This window comes from Anopheles arabiensis, chromosome 2, assembly GCF_016920715.1.
Source record: "Anopheles arabiensis isolate DONGOLA chromosome 2, AaraD3, whole genome shotgun sequence".
Taxonomy (NCBI): Eukaryota; Metazoa; Arthropoda; class Insecta; order Diptera; family Culicidae; genus Anopheles; species Anopheles arabiensis.
In genome coordinates, this window is record NC_053517.1 from 33,250,276 (window position 1) to 33,270,772 (window position 20,497).

General features: G+C 46.5%; 1 protein-coding gene and 1 pseudogene across 6 annotated transcripts in view; one reads left to right on the forward strand and one right to left on the reverse strand.

The window, feature by feature from the left end:
• LOC120904298 (signal peptide peptidase-like 3) overlaps positions 1–20,497 on the reverse strand; it is a 34,994-nt gene that overhangs the window by 9,443 nt on the left and 5,054 nt on the right. The window lies entirely within an intron of this gene.
• On the forward strand, positions 10,730–12,129 carry LOC120904354 (annotated as a pseudogene).

Below are 20,497 nucleotides of genomic sequence, written 5' to 3' on the forward strand. Positions count from 1 at the left end.
GGCCGGCTGGCTGGCTCTGGCTGACTGCCTGTTGCAGCAATTGCGCTCTCGCGTGCGACCCTGTTATAAAAACAAACACAATTGTGGCTTCATTTTCGCCGCCATCGTGCCAGTTTCTTTCTTGCGCGCTCTTTGTCTCTCTATCGCGGACTCTTTTTTTTATTAGCTGGAAATCTATGCCACCTACCACTATTGCTACCACTTTTCCGCCCGCCCGTTCACCGGCGTAGTTTGAAACAATGGAGTCACATTCATAAATACACGTGTCCTGTCCTGGGCAAGCCCACGGATTGCATTCGTCAGTATCAACAACCGGCGCCATGGTTGTGCAGCAAATAGCAGGGGCCGCCGACGTCGTCATCCTACACCACAGCCACCCACAATCGGGCGAGAAAAAATGGCCAACACAACCGTGCCCAGCACCAGGAGGAGCAGTGAAACAATAGGCCAATGCCGCTTGCTGCCTGCACAAGGGAGCGTAGAAGAGGTAAGGAAATGTTATGAAAGATTTTAAGTGCTTTGTTGGCTGGAAACACACAAAGCAATTGGCCAAGGGGGAAGAGGGAGCATAGCGTGTCTTTCTCCTTCCCATTCCCCAAACTTAAGGGTTCACGATCGTGCAATCTTCACAATTCGCTCACAACAACAATCTAGAGCGAGAGAGAGAGAGAGAGAGAGAGAGAGAGAGAGAGAGAGAGAGTGAGAGAGAGGCACACTTACAATGCAAACGTACGAAATGAAAGAAGCACTAAAACACAGCCGCCTTGGCGATGCCCGCGGATGAGGAAATAGTAATTCCCCACCGCTCATCGATCATCGGGCGAGCAGGAAAAGCGAGAAATGGCGACCCGACAGAGTATGACATAGTTTTTTGCTTAGTTTTCATGTTGTTTTCCCCCCTTTCTTTCCACTCGCCACCTTCGCAGCAACTTCCGCCTCTTCCTTCCCGCGCGCCGGTCGGTATACACACCGGGGTGAAGGAAAAAGTTCCACCGGGCAGTGTTCGATGATGGAGGGGTGCATGACGGGGAGCGAAGGAAAATTGCTCGCCAACGTGGAATGAGGAAAATGGAACGGTAGAGCGAAAACTCACTCCACAGACGTTGGGGACTTGGAGCGGATGGAGTGTGGCAGTGTGGAAATTGTCTGCGATTGCATTCGTTTCTATTGCTTCACATACCGACGGCTCAGCGCCTGTGCACGACGGGACTAGGGGGGGGGGGGGGGGAAGATTAGAGTAGACATTATTAGCACACGCCTTTTGCAGCAATACGCCGTCGATGTTGAGGCCGTTCCTGCACGGGGAGCGGAGTAAATGGTATAATAAATATTGATTGATTTTCTACCCTTCCTCGTGGGCGGCGATAATTTACGGTAAGGAATAAGTTGTACAAACTAGTGATGGATAAATTTGGCATAAATCCGGAGTCGACTCCGATCCGACTCCGATAAATTCGAAATCGACTCCGGAAGGTAGGTCTAGCCTGCATCATCCAGAGCCGTCCGGAGTCGTTCGGAGTCGTTCGGAATCGCCCGGAGTCGTCCGGAGTCGTTCGGATTCGTTCGGATTCGTTCGGAGTCGGAGTCGTTAGGAGTCGTTCGAAGTCGTCCGGAGTCATTCGGATTCAGAGTCGTCCGGAGTTGTTCGGAATCGTTCGGAGTCTTTCGAAGTCGTTAGGAGTCGCCCGGAGTCGTCTGAATTCATCTGGAATTGGCTATAGATGGAGTCATCCGGAGTCGTCTGGAGTCGTCTGGAGTTTGGATGTCGGCCTTTGAAACAAAGGCCTGTATAAGAAGTGCACGCGCAAAGTAAAAGACAAAAAAACACAACGAAAGGAAATGCCTGATCAGAAGCACAAAGGCTCCTGTTGACTCCGACCAACTCCGATTCCGGTCGACTCCGAACGATTCCGGACGACTCCGACTCCGAACGATTCCGGACTACTCCGACTCCGACGACTCCGGACGACTCTGAACTACCCCGGACGACTCCGACTTCGAACGACTCCGACGACTTCGGACGACTCCGGACGACTCTGAACTACTCCGGACGACTCCGGACGACTCCGACTCCGAACGACTCCGACCGACTCCGGACGTCTCCGACTCCAGACGACTCCGGATGACTCCGGACGACTCCGATGGACTCCGGACGACTCCGACTCCGATCGACTCCGACTCCGATCGACTCCAAACGACTCCAAACGACTCCGACTCCGAACGACTCCGAACGACTCCGAACGACTCCGGACGACTCCGGACGACTCCGGAGGACTCCGGAGGACTCCGACTCCGAACGACTCCGACGACTCCGGACGACTCCGACGACTCCGGACGACTCCGGACGATTCTAAACTACTCCAGACAAATCCAGACGACTCCGACTCCGAACGACTCCGGACGACTCCGACTCCGATCGACTCCGAACGACTCCAAACGACTCCGACTCCGAACGACTCCGGACGACTCTGACTCCGATCGACTCCGAACGACTCCAAACGACTCCGACTCCGAACGACTCCGAACGACTCCGAACGACTCCGAACGACTCCAAATGACTCCGAACGACTCTGGACGACTCCGGACGACTCCGAACGACTCCGGACGACTCTGGAAGGCTCCGGACGACTCCGGTTCCATTTTTCCATTTTAATCTAGTGGTTCCATTTTACCGTAGTCGTAATCGGACTAACAATAGTTGGAGTCGGATCGGAGTCGTGGGTGCGCTCCAGAGCGCACATCACTAGTACACACCATCGGAAAACTTGCCATTCCATTGCTAGGAAAGAGCTTTTCCCCCTTCTGCAAGGGTTGTTAAAATGACGCGTAAATAGACCGCCAAATGCCAGCGAGGGATCAAGTTTACACTTCACGGTAAGCAAATCAGTAGAAAAATTGAAATTGAAATTCAAACAATTAGCTGCATTTCAGTGGTTGCGTTTTTTCTTCTCTCTTCTGCGTGTTTGTTATGCACTCACAGGCTCACAAATTATGTCACACTTCTTGTTATGCTGGGCGGGAAGGAGGCCTCTGTCTGGCGGGTGCGCTAACTTTTACGCTTCGCCAAGCGCGGTTCTACGGTTTCCGTTCGATTGTGCGATTGTTTTAAGCGCATTGTTTGTGCGGGCAACGGTGTCGTCCCCCGTGCGCAGCGTGACAAACCAACCCGCCCGGCAGGTGGAACAATAATTGTTACAGCGAGGCGAAGAAACCGAGTAGAAAATTTAATTTCACACTTGTGAGCATCAATTATAGCAGGAGGTTTAGAATTGCAGGGTTTATTGACTTTAACACACGATGACGGTGGAAGCATCTCAACCCAGTGCCTATTATCGTACTGATTTGCGTTGTTGCTATTGTGATTCTTAATTGATCGCAAAATTGCAAGATGATTTTTAAAATTCAAAATGATTGTTGTTTAAACTCATACCCATACAGATATTGGGGATGTATATATTCCGTGTACTTGCTTGAGCGGCGGAGGGAACACAATTAACGCGTCCACAATTAACCAATTTTTAACGAACAACAATCCCAAAAACTCAATCACCTTCTTGAGTGCGCTCGTCGCTGCTGTGTCTGTTAATTGTGGTTTCCTCCTTTTGGGTAAACGGGCAAGCCGCTATTACCCATACCGCTGCTCGTTCGGTTCGTTCGGTTTGGTTTTGAACGCGAGCCGCCGTCAGACAGCCAGTCTATGTTGGTGGTAGTACACTTCCTGATGGTAGCCTGATGCAACGTAATACTACACACGCTACCAGTATGATGCACCACCGCACTCACACACACACACACGCGTTAAATGGCGTCCCAAAAAAGGGGGCCAAACTAATGTTTCCTGGTGAGAGGGGCTTGCTTCCTGTCGATTGCTCGCTTATGTCATCAACACGCCGCCATGGAACGCCGTTGGTGGTGGTGGTAGAAATGGTGTAAATGTTTCTGTTTTTGGTAGCGGCTTTTTAAAACCATTTCTCCAAATTTACCCTGCATCTCCAGGCACCTTAAAGTGCAAAATACTTTCACAGCGAAACATTCAACGTAACTGGCTCATGTGGGGAGCGAACAGGATTTTTTCGCTTGTTACTGTACTTCATGTTTCATCTAAAAAAAACCCTTCAAAAGCGTGAGATTCAAAACGACCTCGCGCGCAACCTTCAACACGCAGCCGAAAACGTCCGCAAACACACACACACACTGGCTATTCAATTTGTTTAATGTGAAATTTAGATCCATATTCAGATTTCCGTGGCGTTGGCGGTCGGTAGCGCTTCCTGATGATTAAATTAGCCATTTCTATTCGCGTCACTTCCCACTTCCCAAACACAGTCACCAACAAAAGCCACCGCCATCATGTCCAAGCTGGTGGGAAGCTTTATTCAATCAAGCAGTGCTTTAGCAGAGGTTATGTTACGATGACCTAGAATGAATGGAAACAGTACGAGATCGCTGGTTTGTTATTGCTTTGCTCTAAACTATTATTTTCAATTTGTCAAACAACTTGTTTTGCCTCGAAATAAGATACAAACAATTAAATTCGCCATTATTCTAATGTACCACCAGCATGTGAACATCGCACTATGTGGCCAGCTGCCCGTCAGATACAACCAGAAGCATCCCCCAATCAACCCCGATGGTGGAAGTGAAAGAGCTTTAACGCTGGCAAATGCCTGAAGAGCACCGAGCAAATGCTCATGTGAACTTTTTCATTTTCCCCACCGTTGTGCTGACCGCTCTACAATTACTTAATCCCCCCTCCTGCCGTCATACCCACATCCTCCGATTTCTTTTCTCCCCCCGCGTCCGTGGCCACCGCTAACCAGTTCGAAATGAAAACGGAACCGGGTTTTTTACTGCCCGACCGGGTCCGAGAGCGCGAGTATGGCCGCGTGCACTCGGTACGCCGGCAGCATACGCAGCATACAGTGCCCGGACGACGACGACGACGAACATGACTACTTTCTCTTTCAACTGCGCTCTCACCACTTTGTGTGGTCAGTTTGTGCAGAAATGGGGTTTTACTGGCACTGGCTGGGTTAACTTTCTGGGGCGAAAGCACTACCGAGCGTTGATGATCGTGTTTGTTTCGCATTTGACCCCGCGCGCGCGCAAGCTCTGTGCGACTGTGGTAACATTAACATATGCAAAGTGATCTGATTTAAGCGTCATTAAGTGTATTGTCCGAACAAAAAAGAAACACTGTACAGCGAGGGGTTTCACTGTGGTTCGTTCCACATAAAGCATAACCGCTGGTTAACATCGTCCCTCGACGAAAGTGTTATATTGTGAGCTTATTAAATCAAAGTTTTGAAATACAATTATCTTAATTGCATGGACTTAAAGGTGCCTAAAATGTACATGTTTTACGGACTATTTAGCAGTTTTCATACAATTTTAGAGACCGATTATTAAAAAAACAGTTGTTTAATTTAATTTTCTGAAGCATATGAAAATACTTTTTTAAAGACATAAAAATAAAACATGAAAGAATTAAAAAACGGACCAATAATATAGAAAATTTATCCAAAATCCATGTAAAATTTATGATTTTCTGAGCAAAGACAGCGACTTGTTTTTTTTTAAAGTTCCTTTTAAACCATTTTCCACGCGTTTTTTTTTTAATTTTTACGTTATCAACAGTTTATGCCACCAAATACTGTTCTAAAGAATTTGAATAGACCTAAATTTTCCACTACAAACAATTTGCTTCATTTCCGCGAATTCAACATGCGCTTCGTACTGTGAGGTGATCTCCACATACTATTACAAACTGACTCTGCACCAACAAACTTAATTATTTCATTTTTCATCACACGTTCATCACAATGCATTCAAAGCCCTAATTGGCAAATCCTAAACCAAGACATTTGTATTTTCGCAGCAAACCGTCACGTGCATACAGATCAGCAGCCAGCAACCAGGGCAGGTCTTACAACACCCATAACACAACGCACAGTAACATATTACTCAACAAGGATCTTAAATTCCTTCAAACTTTGCATTCATCTGAGCGTGCGAGTACGAGTACGAGAAGTTCCACCACTTCACTCGCATTCAACGCACAGCAAACGTTTGCGCGGGAACCGTTTAGCAGGCATGTGAGTGTGTGCGGTAGGAGGAAAAAACGTGATACGGTTTCCCCGTTCGCGGCGACGCTACCGATTACGTCGTCGTGCATGAGCTGCGGCGATGCCCTTCTCCTTGGAGGTGTGTTACTGGTGATCGAATTTCACCACCATCGCAGGATCACGGGCAAGGCGAGACAAAGAGAGAGAGCGGACTGAGGGCCGCGAGTGAATTTCCGTACACCTACTCCGCACGGCCAACGACACAGCGAAGTCGACAGGCGAAGCCGGAAGGGACCACCACCACCACCACCATCACACCCGGCGAATGAAGGCGGTGCAAGAAGACGAAGAAGACAAAATGTAGCCGATCCGCCAAACACACTCCACAGCACCCCCTGCCGCGCGCTTTTGTCGCTGGTAGCAATTTGACTCCGACGTTACAACAAAAAAAAAGAAGCTTTCCAATCCGTTGATGGGATTGTGTGTTTGCCTTTTTGCAGTGGAGAGACACATTCATGGCAGAAAAGAGCAATAGAAGGACGTGTGCTTACGTGCTGCCGGTTGGTTGGTTGGTGCTAGCAGACGGAAATGATGGTCTAAATATTTGGAGCATAGGTTGCATAATGGTACGCTACAGCTGGTCATGGAAGTTGGGGCTGGCCGCACAAAAGCCCTGCGAAGCCGTGGGGCACTGTCATGGCTTGGAATTTGAGCGTGGTAGAAATTGTGATTAATATTGCAATAGTAAAATAGTGTCTCGTAGATTGTTGTACATCGTCTAATTTTCTTAACAGTGTTCTTAACAAACAAACAGTTTATTTAAAAAAAACTATTTTCAGCACTGGCTTGTTCCCAACACTTTTCATCGTACTACATCTTCTCTATGTCACTCCTGCATTAGTGACATTTCCCTCAGCTTACACTACCTAAATGGCTTCCCTGCAATGGATTGCAATACCCTTGCGACCACTACTACCATCGCGAAAGAGGAAAGCCATGGCACAGGCCAATCGGCCACTACAAAACTAGAAAAAAATCCGCCACCTTCGTCGATTCCCACCGTTTCAACATCGTGTATCCCCCAAACCATCCAAATGCGTGCAACAACCCGCTGGCTGGCCACTCAGCAAGGGACTGGGAAAGCCACCGGACTCGCACTGGCCAGCAATTTGACAGTGATTGATTGTGGAACGACAGAGAGCAGATTTGGCAGATTCGTTTCGGCGACAAACTGGCCACACTCAAAACGCGACCGAACGAACACGTTTTGGGCTGAAAATGCAAAACGAAACTACATTACTACACACAAGTGTGAGTGTGTCGTTGTTTTTCCCTTTTTGGGGTGTAAGTTACACTGGTTCACTTTCGCTGTTTTTGGATGGGGTGGGTGGGTTTTGTTTGTTTTTGACGAACAATTAATGCTGCAGGGAAGGAAGGAACGAACACAAAACAGCTCCACCGGGGTATGGGAAATTAAAGCCAACCTCTCCCGCTAATGGTCCTGCCCACCCGACTGCCTGCCTGGAATGAAATGTGAAACCAAAAGGGGTAGAGAAAAAGGGGAAGGCAACAAAAAAAAAACCCGGCGTTTGGAGACGGGAGGCATCGGTGGTCATGACATGTGGCCGTCGTTTGATGACCTGATTGATATAATGCTAGCGCGCGGTGTGATGGCTAACCCACGCCTTGGGGAATGTTTACAATTACCATCATTAACATTAATTCTTCCACCGTTTTTGTGCTGAACTCGCGGTGGAATTTGTTTTTTGTTCCATCACGAACCGATCGATTTTTCCCGTTCCGTTTCGGCGGACGAAGGGGAATCAATTTATGACACCGAACACCTCACCAAAGACAAGGAACAAATTGATAGTAAGTTTCATCGCCAGCGATCAAATGATAGGGAAAGTAAACTCTACCAAAGAACGTAAAGCTTAATGCGGGTTTTTTTTAGTATCGATTGGATCTAGAAATAAACGGTTGATTAGAACAGCAATTAACGTTCGTGGAAAATAATTTTCAAAAATAATAGACACAACAAATTCTTTTATATTACGTCACTATATGTTTTCACTTAACCTTCACACCTTACTCTTTAAGTGCCTTTAGGTGAAACAATGCTTTGAAGAAAATCTTTCCCCTACCATCACTAAAGGATGGTGAATTGATCCGGAATCGGCTCCGGAATCGGAATCCGTTCTGGAATCGACTCCGGAATCAGAATCGGTTCCGGCTTCTAAATCGGCTCTAGAATCGGAATTGGCTCCTAAATTAGAATCGGCTTCCAAACGGAGTCAGTTTTGGCATCGCGTTTGGGTCCAATCATACTACGTATGATCCAATCATACTCCGGAATCAGCTCTATAATTGGCTCCGGAATTGGCTCCGAAATCGACTCCGGAATCGTAATCGGATCCGGAAATGATTCAGAACACGGAACCGGAATCGGGTAGGTACAATTCCGAGTTCCCACCACTAGTTTACATGGGACAAATCTTTCGTGGATTCGCAAATGGCAAATGTATAATCTTAAAGCGAAAGGCCACGGGAGTGACAAAATGCTGACAAATTTTTCAAAATGTGAGCTTTTGTCACTTTTTTGAGCTTTTGTCAAAATTTTGTGACCTGGAGCAGCCAGGAAAAAAAGTTGACAAAAGTAGACAAACTTTGACATTCGTGAAAAAGCGTAAACAAACAGCTATTTGGCGCAGTTGTGACCCATTGTTATGATAATAATGCTAAAATGCATGATTCTAATTGATTTATGTACCTAGTTAGTGCTTCTTAAACAAAATATCGATGATATTCAGATGTTGGAGCTTTTTGTCGCTCTTGTGTATGTTTTTGGTGCGGCCACGAGAAAAGCTCTTTTTTGCAGTTGACAAGCAATTTTGACAAAGTTGAAAAAATTTTCAACATTTTTTCAGCTCCGTGGCCACGCGCTATTACATGTATTGCACTTTGTCGAAATCCGTTGACATCCATCCTCTTGTTCTTGACCTTCACTTACTAAAAGCAAATGACTTTGGATAATCATGGAAAACACAGGAGGATAAATACTTTCTATCTAAATAAGAAAAAGAAGAAGTAGCTCTTGGTCTTCAATGGCCAACACAAGTCTTTAAAAATCAATTTTAAATTTAGTTGATTCAGAGAATTCATTTGGTTTTTACGATTAACATATATACAATAACGTTTGCATTAAAAAAATGGACTTTTTTCAGTTGGCTATAGACTAAGCTTATTTCCATGTACATCCTTTGAAAAGTAATTAGTTAGGCTCATTTGCAAAAATAAAACTACGACCTTGCAAACTTCTTGCCGTGAGATATTTATAATTTTCATCATATCGGACGAAAACATGTGCGGAGGCATGTTTTAAGGTCTACCTTCGATTTTTATCAATTCTTCCTAGGTATTCACATCAAAATAGTTGAAGTAGAGCGTTTGCATCATGGAAATTTTCGTTGGGACACAGCTAGGGGATGTTGGACCAGTTCGCGGACTAGGGTGTCATATAAAAATCCCCAAAATTTAAAAAGGTCGCATTGTGTTTTGGCGTTATTGGTTGCCGCTTCGAAGCCAGTGGGCGCAATTTCTGCTTCCTGATATGTTTGTTCATGTTCCCCAGGTACTAATTCACTGTTTGGCCGGTTGCATTAAACTCCCGGCTAAGCTAACGCAGCAATGTAGCCACATATCCCTCGGTCTTCATTTTCAGCTTCCTTTGGAATCTCTCAAGTCGCTCAGAATCGTCGGCCATTCAGAACTGGGCTTTCTTTCGATGCTCTGACTGTTGTCTAATAGTGCCAAGATGTTGTAGATACCGGAACAGGCTTATACGACGTCCAAAAACTGGCACACGGAGTCTGTTTTAGACGCTACAGGGTGTCGTTCTATGTTCGCACACGCTTTTAAACGAAGTTGCTTCACTTTTTTGGCAACCACTAGTTAGAGTTCGACTGATAGAGGTGTCAAATTTTGTCTACTGTCTCATAGGATACTATACAAAAATATCATAAAATTAGTTATAAAATGTTGCACAAATTGCCTAGCCTTACAGACATGTTTCGAAAAATAAAGAATTTAGCTAATGTTTGCCGTGTAATGTTCAAAATACAATTGACATCTAAAATAAAAATTTAACCATCCGAACACCGTCTGAACGAAAGTTCTACATTTCAGGATTGCTTGAGCTGAAGTGATTGCGGGCATAACACAATCCAAAATAGAATAACATCACAACTTTCATCTAACTTGACCTACATATACTACCAACAACAAATGGCTCTATTTATTTACACGAGTTTTTGCCACTCGCCTACACCACTGTGTTCGTTGTCGCTAATCAGAATTTCATCACAAGCGCACGCGTCGCTTTAAAAACCTCAACGCTCAATTCCGTTTCGATGTTTTCCTTCGGCATTTACGAACCAATCTAATTCCATTGCCACCTCAATGCCCCTTTCACCTGATACCGTCGTATCGTCATTTCCTTCCACTCACTCGGTGCACACGCGTTGTAGGGGGGGGCAAAGGTTTCTTATCTTATCATGGTCAAGCCAGTGCGGGCACCACACAAGGATTAACGCGAGTTCGATTGTAACAGCAAAGAAAAATGTGGAAAAAAGTGCGCACTCCAAACAACGACCAACGCTAAAGCGTCCATCACTTAATCGACGACGTGCGGGACGTACGGTTGTGGACGTCTGTACACATTCGAAAAGTTAGTAAACATTCAGTGAAGGACGCGGAAGGTGTGCTCGACATTCTCTCTCTGTGTTTTGCTGCTGCTTGCAGTCGGCCGGCATTGAAAATGGAGTTGAACGTTACAAACCCTGGCTATCTACAGCAACGGTGGGATGCATTCCTGGATGTGGTCGGTAAGGAAGAGGGTGCAGCATCTTCGTGCAAATCCGTTCTGCTACACGATGTGACAGACCGATAGTGATCGATTTGTTTGCAAGTGACTTTAGTCGCTGTTTCCCCACTGTGCACTAATCAACGAACTTTCTGCTCTTTTCTCTCGCATCTAACATCAATCCAATCAATTAATGATGCAAATTAACGACCCCAGGCGATGATCCGGAACGGTTGTACGTGTGGGGCCTGTCCTTCTACATACACACCCTTTACTGGGTGCTCGGATCGTTCTTCGTCTTTATGGACGTGTTCCAGTGGCCGCCGGCGCTCAGGAAGTTCAAAAACCAACCCGGACTCAACGAACCACTCAGGTGGGCCGACCTGCGAAAGGTATACGGCGTAACACCACGGGGAGAAAGTGCTACACATACATACACACTAACGCAATCAATTCTTCCAGATCGTTCGCACCGTACTGATCAACCAGCTGTTGATCAGCGTTCCGATAACGTTCTTCGGGTTCCGGGCCCTGCTGGCCAGCGGTGTCGCAGTGAACGTGCGTACCCTCCCGTCACTGTACGAGGTGGTGCGGGATCTGCTCGTCAGTGCCGCCGGCTGGGAGCTCGGGTTCTACTACAGCCACCGGCTGCTTCACTCGAAGCATCTGTACAAGCTGATCCACAAGCAGCACCACGAGTTCACCGCACCGGTGGCCTGGGCCGCCATCTACGCGCATCCGATCGAGCACATCTTCAGCAATCTGCTGCCACCGCTGATCGGCATTCAGCTGATGCGCAGCCACGTGCTGACGTCGGCGCTCTGGCTAACGTTTGTCATCCAGGACACGATCACCGGACATTCGGGGTACCACGTGCCGTTTCTGAGCAGCAACGAGGCGCACGACTACCACCACATGAAGTAAGTGCAGACAAAAGAGGGTATTATCGAATCATACGATCGTACATAATTCTGCCCCCTTTCTTCGACAGATTCAACCAATGCTACGGTGTGTTCGGTTGGCTCGACTGGCTACACGGTTCCGATGCTCAGTTCCGGGCATCGCGGTACTACAAGCGGCACCAGATGCTGCTCGGCACCAAATCGGCCCGGGAGCTGATACCGGATGACAAGAAACAGCACAAAAAGTGAAGTTTGTAGAGTATTTTGTATAATAAAACGAGAAGGCTGTATCAAAAGATGATTCCTATGGTGTTTGGTACTACATCGTTCGTTTTCTTAGAGTGGTCTTTGCTGACGGTTGGTATTAGAACTTGGAAGTTAAGTGTTCCTTATAGACTTCTTACGAACACTTAACTTGGGAATCAATAGATGTTGGTTAGAGTTAAAAGCTTATCTATGGCCTTCTATATCCTAAGTCGAAATGCTTGGACTTCGCATTAGTATTCCTCTGTAGTATTCCCATAAATCTTGAGGCTTGATCGTTAGTACTTCTTTACGATTTTGATGCTTCAATCTGCTATTGGAATTGTATTTGGAAATTGTCATTGTATTAATCCTATCATGGTTTTAAAATAAATTTACCTTTAAATAGTTTCTTGAATTGGTTTTAGTACATTAAATTAAATGAAAATCTTGTAAAACACACTACTGCACATGCAACGGTGCATCCTTATCCTACCAGAAACAGTGTGTCATTGCCCTAATCAATTCGTTGTCTTATCGTTGCCCGGTCGATAAGAATCAATCCACTTACAGCACAAATTCTGCTGTTTCATCGTCTTCGAAGGGCTTTAAAAATCACCCCCCAAACGGCAGTGTCGCTCAGGCTTATCAGATGCGAGCACAAGCGAGCGAACGCGCTGTGTATGTGATGGTGGTAGTAGCGCGTACGATAGGCAGATAAGTAAATTAGAATAGAGCATCCTCTATGGTTCTAAGCGCCTAGTATCCGAGCGTACTAGGTAGTGCATGCGGAAGGAATGCGGTACACTATTAAAAAGGATCGCGTTCGATCCTCGAATAAATATTTTCCCTTCGTCCTCATCAGGACATTTTTCGAGTAAGGCCAGGAATTTCCTAATAAAAACCTAGTATGCACTACACAGAATTAGAAACATAATTTAGCGTTAGAGATAGGTGTCCAGGGCGCGGTAGTAGAGGATCGCGTTCGATCCTAATATATTTTTCGCCTCACCTAAGGAAGAATATTTTTCCTAGAAAAGGATGTTATCCATCGCTAGAAAAACACGCTGTAAAATCATCCCTTTCCTAACTGAAAATAAACAAAATGAGCTAAGCAAGAGAAACGAAACGCAATATATTATTTCACTCCCGAAGCGATATAATCTTCGAAAGCTTATTGATCCGCTATTGGACCCCTCCAGTGGTAATCCTCGGCGGACACCAGTAGGCAGAAAGGCGAAGTCGAATCCGATCTCTGCTCGCTCACTCTCTACTCCTTGAGCTTCTCCTCTTGAGAGTTTCTGCGGTAAAGGTTCCCCTTCCATCTGCATAGCCCCCCGAAAGCCTGGGGAAACTAGCTGGAAGGCAGTCGCTGTGAGGCGCGAACTTTTGCCAAAGGGATCTCGAAGGCGGAGTTCCTGGCGGTGTTAGTGAAGCGGGGCTTAGTTCGAATTGCTGCTCGTCTCCACGGCGGACCCAGGCACCAGCTACCTTCGCGGCTGGTCGGTGCGGCGGAGAGGTCGGGCAACATTGGTGGCTCCAGAGAGGAACTAGCATCCGTTAGTTCCCAAACGCTTAGACGACTCTAGGCGTGCGGATACGTACCGCGAACCAAGGAGGTTCGTACGAGACCCGATAGCGTGATCGGACCGGTGGAGGAATAGGAGCTGGTGGATGATCGTATCCTGAACACAGACAGTGTTACAACGGACGGCGCTGCCAGACCATCGCATTTCATCGAGAATTCCGGCAGACGACATCAGCGGTACTCGGCAACCCCGCAACGAAGCAGGTGAAATGGCTACGAAGCAAGATACCAGCCAGACGGCCACGACGGTATCTAAAAGGGCGACCACGACGGCGCCCATAAAAACGACCACGAGGAAGGAATTTTTTGTGGACAACAAGAAAGGGGCATGTAGATTATGCCACGACCCGGACGAAGAAAAGGAACATATGGTCCAGTGTGACGACTGTGACCGGTGGTTCCACCTGGAGTGCGCGAAGCTTAGCGTACCCCCAACGCCGGATGAACCTTTTTGTGTATCAAGTGCGTTCTACGTCCGAGCACTTCGAAAATGGAAGAACCGGCCATGGCTGGCAACAACGATCGGTCGCTTATACAGGAGCTCGTAAAAGCTCTAAAGAATGCAGCGATTGAGCCCAACCATGGTGAAAAGGCGCTTGAGGTGCTCATAAAGAGGGAGAGCATTCTCTCACTACCCAGTTTTGATGGGAAGCCTAAGGATTGGCCGCTGTTTAAAAAAAACGCTGCTGGATACATCAAAACATGGAAATTTCTCGCAGCTAGAGAATTTGCACAGAATTCAGCGCTCCCTACGAGGGGAAGCGGAGAAAAGCGTGAAACCTTTGATGCTTGATCCGCAGAACGTTCCAGCAATCATCGATAGATTAGAAGAGTCCTTTGGCAGGCCAGAATTGGTGTATCGCGATCTGGTTAAAGACGTGCTGAAGGTGCGTATTGATAATACGTCCAAAATACCAGAACTTTCAGACGCCATAGACAATTTGGTAACCAACATAACGGCTCTGAATTGCACTCACTATTTGAACGATGCAAGACTCATCGATGACATTGTGGCAAAACTGCCGATGTCGTACCAGCTTCAGTGGTTCGACGTGGCAGAGTCGGAAAGAGATGCCACGATCAATGAAGTGAATGAATGGCTAAAAATCGCTGCTCGAAAGATTCGACGCGTAATAAAACCAGCGGGACGAGATCATGTTTGCATCCACGAAGGTGAGTTGGAACGCAAGCAACCTCAAGCAATCCCAAAACGAAATAACAAGTCAAAGCTGCGCTGTGTGGAATGCGCGAACGACCATTCGTTACCACAGTGTGAGACGTTCAAGGCGAAGACGATCAGCGAAAGATGGAAGACAATAGTAAGGGCTGGTCTGTGTCACGGCTGTTTACGCTTCACGAACCATAAGCTTACTGATTGCAGAATCTGGAAGGGCTGTGGTGTGAACGGGTGTACGGGACCGCACCACCCCTTAATGCATAACGAAAATAGAGCACAATCGGTAAATCAACACCACGAAGTTGTAAGGGAGCACCATCCTATCACATATAGTGAAAGCAACGCCCAAACATCATATCATCATCTGCAACATGACGAAGTTTCAAGGGCGAAACAAAAAATATATTATCAGATAGTGCCAGTTACCCTACGAAACGGGACTTTAGCCGTCAGTACATACGCATTCCTTGACCCAGGTTCCTCATTAACACTTTTAGAGGAAAGTATAGCCAAAAAACTGGATCTAAAGGGAGATTGCGATCCCCTTAAACTGAAGTGGACTGGCAATATAGAAAATTTTGATTCGAAGAGTCGTAGAGTAAAGTTCAACGTAACTGGAAGCAACAACGTAGAACACTTCATAGATGATGCAAGAACGCTCATGAACTTGAACCTTCCTATGCAGACCATTAATGCAGAAAGACTTAAAAAAGAATATCCTCATCTTTCAAGCATTCCACTGAAGAGCTTTGCAGATGTGAGACCAACCTTGCTAATCGGCCTTAACCACAGCCAACTAATCCTTCCGCTTGATCGGAAAACAGGGTTAGACAACCAGCCCATCGGGATAAAGACTAAACTTGGCTGGTTAGTATTCGGAAAAGAAAACGTACTCAGTGACGATCCAGAACGAGTAATGATCATGCAAGAAGAAGAAAGCATGAACACAATGTTAAAAAACTACTTCTCTACGGAAGATTTTGGGGTAAAGCTTGAAGCTAAACAAGTATGCAGCGAAGAACATGAAAGAGCTTGCAATATCATCAAACAAACGATGAAGTACGAGAACGGGAGGTACGAGATTGGGCTTTTATGGAGAACGAATGAAGTTCAATTCCCCGACAGCTATAGGAACGCTCTAGGCAGATTACAGAGCCTAGAAGGGCAACTGCAAAAACAACCCAAACTAAAGGAATGGGCGTTGCGCACATTCAAGGAGTATATCTCAAAGGGTTATTTGCGAAAGCTAACGGCAGCAGAACTATTGAAACCACCTACCCGAGTGTACTATTTGCCACACTTTATTGTGACAAACTCGAACAAACAAGAACCAAAACCTCGCATAGTCTTCGACGCAGCATCGAAAGTGCAGGGAATATCTCTTAATTCGCAACTGTTGGCAGGACCCGATGCAACGACATCACTCTTCGGAGTATTATTGAGATTTCGGGAAGGCAACACGGCAGTTGCTGGTGACATCAAAGAGATGTTTCACCAGGTGAAGGTGCGTTCGGAGGACCAATACGCACAAAGCATACTATGGCGAGAATGCAACGAGCAGAAAACACCAGAAATATTTGTTATGCAAGTAATGACGTTTGGCGCTACCTGTTCTCCAGCGTGTGCTCAGGCCGTAAAAAACGAAAACGCTTCACGTCACAAGGCGTCCCACCCCTTGGCATACGACGCCATCGTGAGCCCGCACTACGTGGATGACTACATCGATAGTTTTACCTCTGACGCTATTGCCCAAGAAACAACCAATCAAGTGATTAATGTTCACGAACATGCCGGGTTTTATATCCGCAACTTCATAAGTAATTCGGATACGCTTCTACAGTCAATTCCAGCAGACAGAAGGCAGGTCGGTGAAACCATTGTTTCGTTTGAGGAAAAGAACGGACCCTATGAAAAGATTCTCGGGGTATATTGGAACACCAAGTCAGACGTTTTCGGCTACAACCTCAACAAACTGCATGTACGAAACGATTTGCTGCGTTCACAACGAAACCCAACAAAGAGAGAAGCAGTAAGTTTGGTAATGAGCGTCTACGACCCAGCAGGCTTGATAAGCCATATCACCATTCAAGGACGAATACAGTTACGTGGAATACACATCGCAGTAAAAGATTGGGACCAGCAAATACCGTCAGACCTAGCTGACGCCTGGCGTAGTTGGTTGAAGCAGTTAAACAACATCGGTGACTTCGTCGTACCACGGTGCATCAGACCAGCAGCAGCCTTGTTTACGGAGATCCATACGTTCGTCGATGCATCTAAAGACGCCTTCGCCGCGTGCGTTTACGCAAGAAGCTATGATGGCAACATCTTCACAAATCATCTACTTGCGGCAAAGGCGCGAGTGGCACCCATTAAACAGCTGTCAATTCCTCGTCTTGAGCTACAGGCAGCGCTACTAGGAACTCGACTAGCGAAGACAGTGATAGCGGAACTTCGCATTGAGATTAACCGGTCCGTATTTTGGAGTGATTCCCAAACTGTCCTCGGGTGGATCAAAAATAGAAAACGGAAGTACCAACAATTTGTAACCCATCGTGTGAGTGAAATTCTAGAAACAACGACAATGGACCAGTGGCGTTGGGTGCCAAGTAAGGAAAATCCTGCAGACGCGGCAACCAAAATCACGAACAACGAGAATCTGTGGAAGTATGGACCCGAGTTCTTATTGAAACCAGAGTTTGATTGGCCTACGTCAAAGCGAGAGTATGAGACCCAAGAAGAGATGGTATTGACCATGTCAGAATCAGGCGAATTAATATCCGTAGAAAACTATTCTAGCTGGACAAGACTGGTTCGCCACACGATATTTCTTCGAAAATTTGTCCAGTACATAATCAACAAAAGGTCATTTGATCCGACGATCAAGATGTCGGATGCAGAAGCAGCACGATCATATCTTTATAAAATGGCGCAATCACATGGCTTTCCTGAAGAGATCAAGGCTTTAGGAAATGGTCAAAATGTGAAAAGGGAAAGTGCGCTAAACAAGTTAGTTCCTTTTATGGATGAAAGAGGTGTCATCCGTTCCAGAAGCAGATTGGAGAAAATCCAGGCCATGCCGTCATCAGCAAGAACTCCAATCATCTTGCCTCAGAAACATCGAATCACCAAACTTGTTGTTCGTGATTATCATGAGAGGACATTACATCAGGCGGACAATGTTGTGATCGGCGAATTACGACAAGAGTTCTGGATAATCAATGTGAGAGCAGTCCTAAACAACGTAAAACGATGCTGCCAGTGGTGCATCCTGCACTCTGCGAAACCAGTTTCTCCGATGATGGCCCCGCTTCCAGAATATCGCGCTACGCCATACAACCCACCATTCCTGCACACCGGCGTAGACTACTTTGGACCGTTAGAAGTAGCTGTAAAACGTTCGACGGAGAAGCGTTGGGGTGTACTATTCATGTGCATGTCAACGCGAGCTGTACACCTTGAGCTGGCAAAGAAGCTGGATACAGACAGCTTCCTAGTCTGTCTAAAGAACTTTCAGCACCGACGAGGAAAAGTCAGCCACCTTTACAGCGACAACGGGACGAATTTCGTCGGAGCAGAACGAGAACTACGTCAACTACTGATGGATATAGATGCCTGGATGGGCAAGGAAGCAGCGTTGCAGTTCAAAATTGAGTGGCATTTCAACCCGCCATCGGCTCCACACTTTGGCGGAATCTGGGAACGGCAGATCCAGACTATAAAGAAGGGACTTCGACAGATGATGGAAGAATACAGGCTGAGGAAACCCTCACCAGAAACGTTAATGGCTACGTTACTTCAGATTGAATTCATTTTTAATTCACGGCCATTAACACACATACCCACCACTAGAGACGAAGAGGAGATCTTAACCCCTTTTCATTTTTTGATAGGTAGGAGTGGTACTGCAATTCCACCTATGGCGCTGACTACCTCTAGCATCGAACGTCAGCAATACAAATTAGTCCAACACCACTCTAAAATCTTCTGGGACAAATGGAAAAAGGAGTATTTACCAACGCTTCTTAAGAGAGACAAATGGACGAGCAAAGTGGTACCCTTGAAGGTGGATGACATCGTGGTACTATCGGACGACAACGCGCCTCCGGGAAAATGGCTAAAGGGGCGGATAGTTGAAGTGCATCGAGCTGCAGACGACCAAGTACGATCGGTAGCAGTGCAGACCGCCAGCGGTATAATCAAACGTCCAGCGGTAAAGGTAGCGTTGCTGGATGTCACTGCGAAGGAACACATATTAAACTTACATAGCAGGAAAAGAAAAGGGTTTAATAATGGAACAACTAGCGTTGCTAAATCAAAAAGGTGTAATCAATAGAATTGAAAGCCATTCACTAAGGTACAGGTAATCCAACCAACGGGTTGTATTACGAGGGGAAGGATGTCGCTCAGGCTTATCAGATGCGAGCACAAGCGAGCGAACGCGCTGTGTATGTGATGGTGGTAGTAGCGCGTACGATAGGCAGATAAGTAAATTAGAATAGAGCATCCTCTATGGTTCTAAGCGCCTAGTATCCGAGCGTACTAGGTAGTGCATGCGGAAGGAATGCGGTACACTATTAAAAAGGATCGCGTTCGATCCTCGAATAAATATTTTCCCTTCGTCCTCATCAGGACATTTTTCGAGTAAGGCCAGGAATTTCCTAATAAAAACCTAGTATGCACTACACAGAATTAGAAACATAATTTAGCGTTAGAGATAGGTGTCCAGGGCGCGGTAGTAGAGGATCGCGTTCGATCCTAATATATTTTTCGCCTCACCTAAGGAAGAATATTTTTCCTAGAAAAGGATGTTATCCATCGCTAGAAAAACACGCTGTAAAATCATCCCTTTCCTAACTGAAAATAAACAAAATGAGCTAAGCAAGAGAAACGAAACGCAATATATTATTTCACTCCCGAAACGATATAATCTTCGAAAGCTTATTGATCCGCTATTGGACCCCTCCAGTGGTAATCCTCGGCGGACACCAGTAGGCAGAAAGGCGAAGTCGAATCCGATCTCTGCTCGCTCACTCTCTACTCCTTGAGCTTCTCCTCTTGAGAGTTTCTGCGGTAAAGGTTCCCCTTCCATCTGCATAGCCCCCCGAAAGCCTGGGGAAACTAGCTGGAAGGCAGTCGCTGTGAGGCGCGAACTTTTGCCAAAGGGATCTCGAAGGCGGAGTTCCTGGCGGTGTTAGTGAAGCGGGGCTTAGTTCGAATTGCTGCTCGTCTCCACGGCGGACCCAGGCACCAGCTACCTTCGCGGCTGGTCGGTGCGGCGGAGAGGTCGGGCAACAGGCAGTAACATAACATTCAAAACAAATACCATACCACCACAATCCACTTAAATAACACTTGATTCAACGTTAGCCGTGGAATTCAATAAGCAATCGGTTACGAGTCGAGTCTGGGCCTAGTAATGGAAATACAATATTTACAAAACCACGCGCTGCCCTTTTCCATGCAAAGTAGGAAAGTGGGAAATGAAGAAAAATCCAAAAACCTCCAGTTGCACTCAGCAAACCGTATTGCAACCACACGAGCAACCACAACATTCAGCAAACTGCACGCACGAAACGGTTGGCCCGATGCAACGCAGCATATCCGTGCAATCGATAGGGTTGATCTGATTACCATACACCCGCATGGTTCCGCTTACAA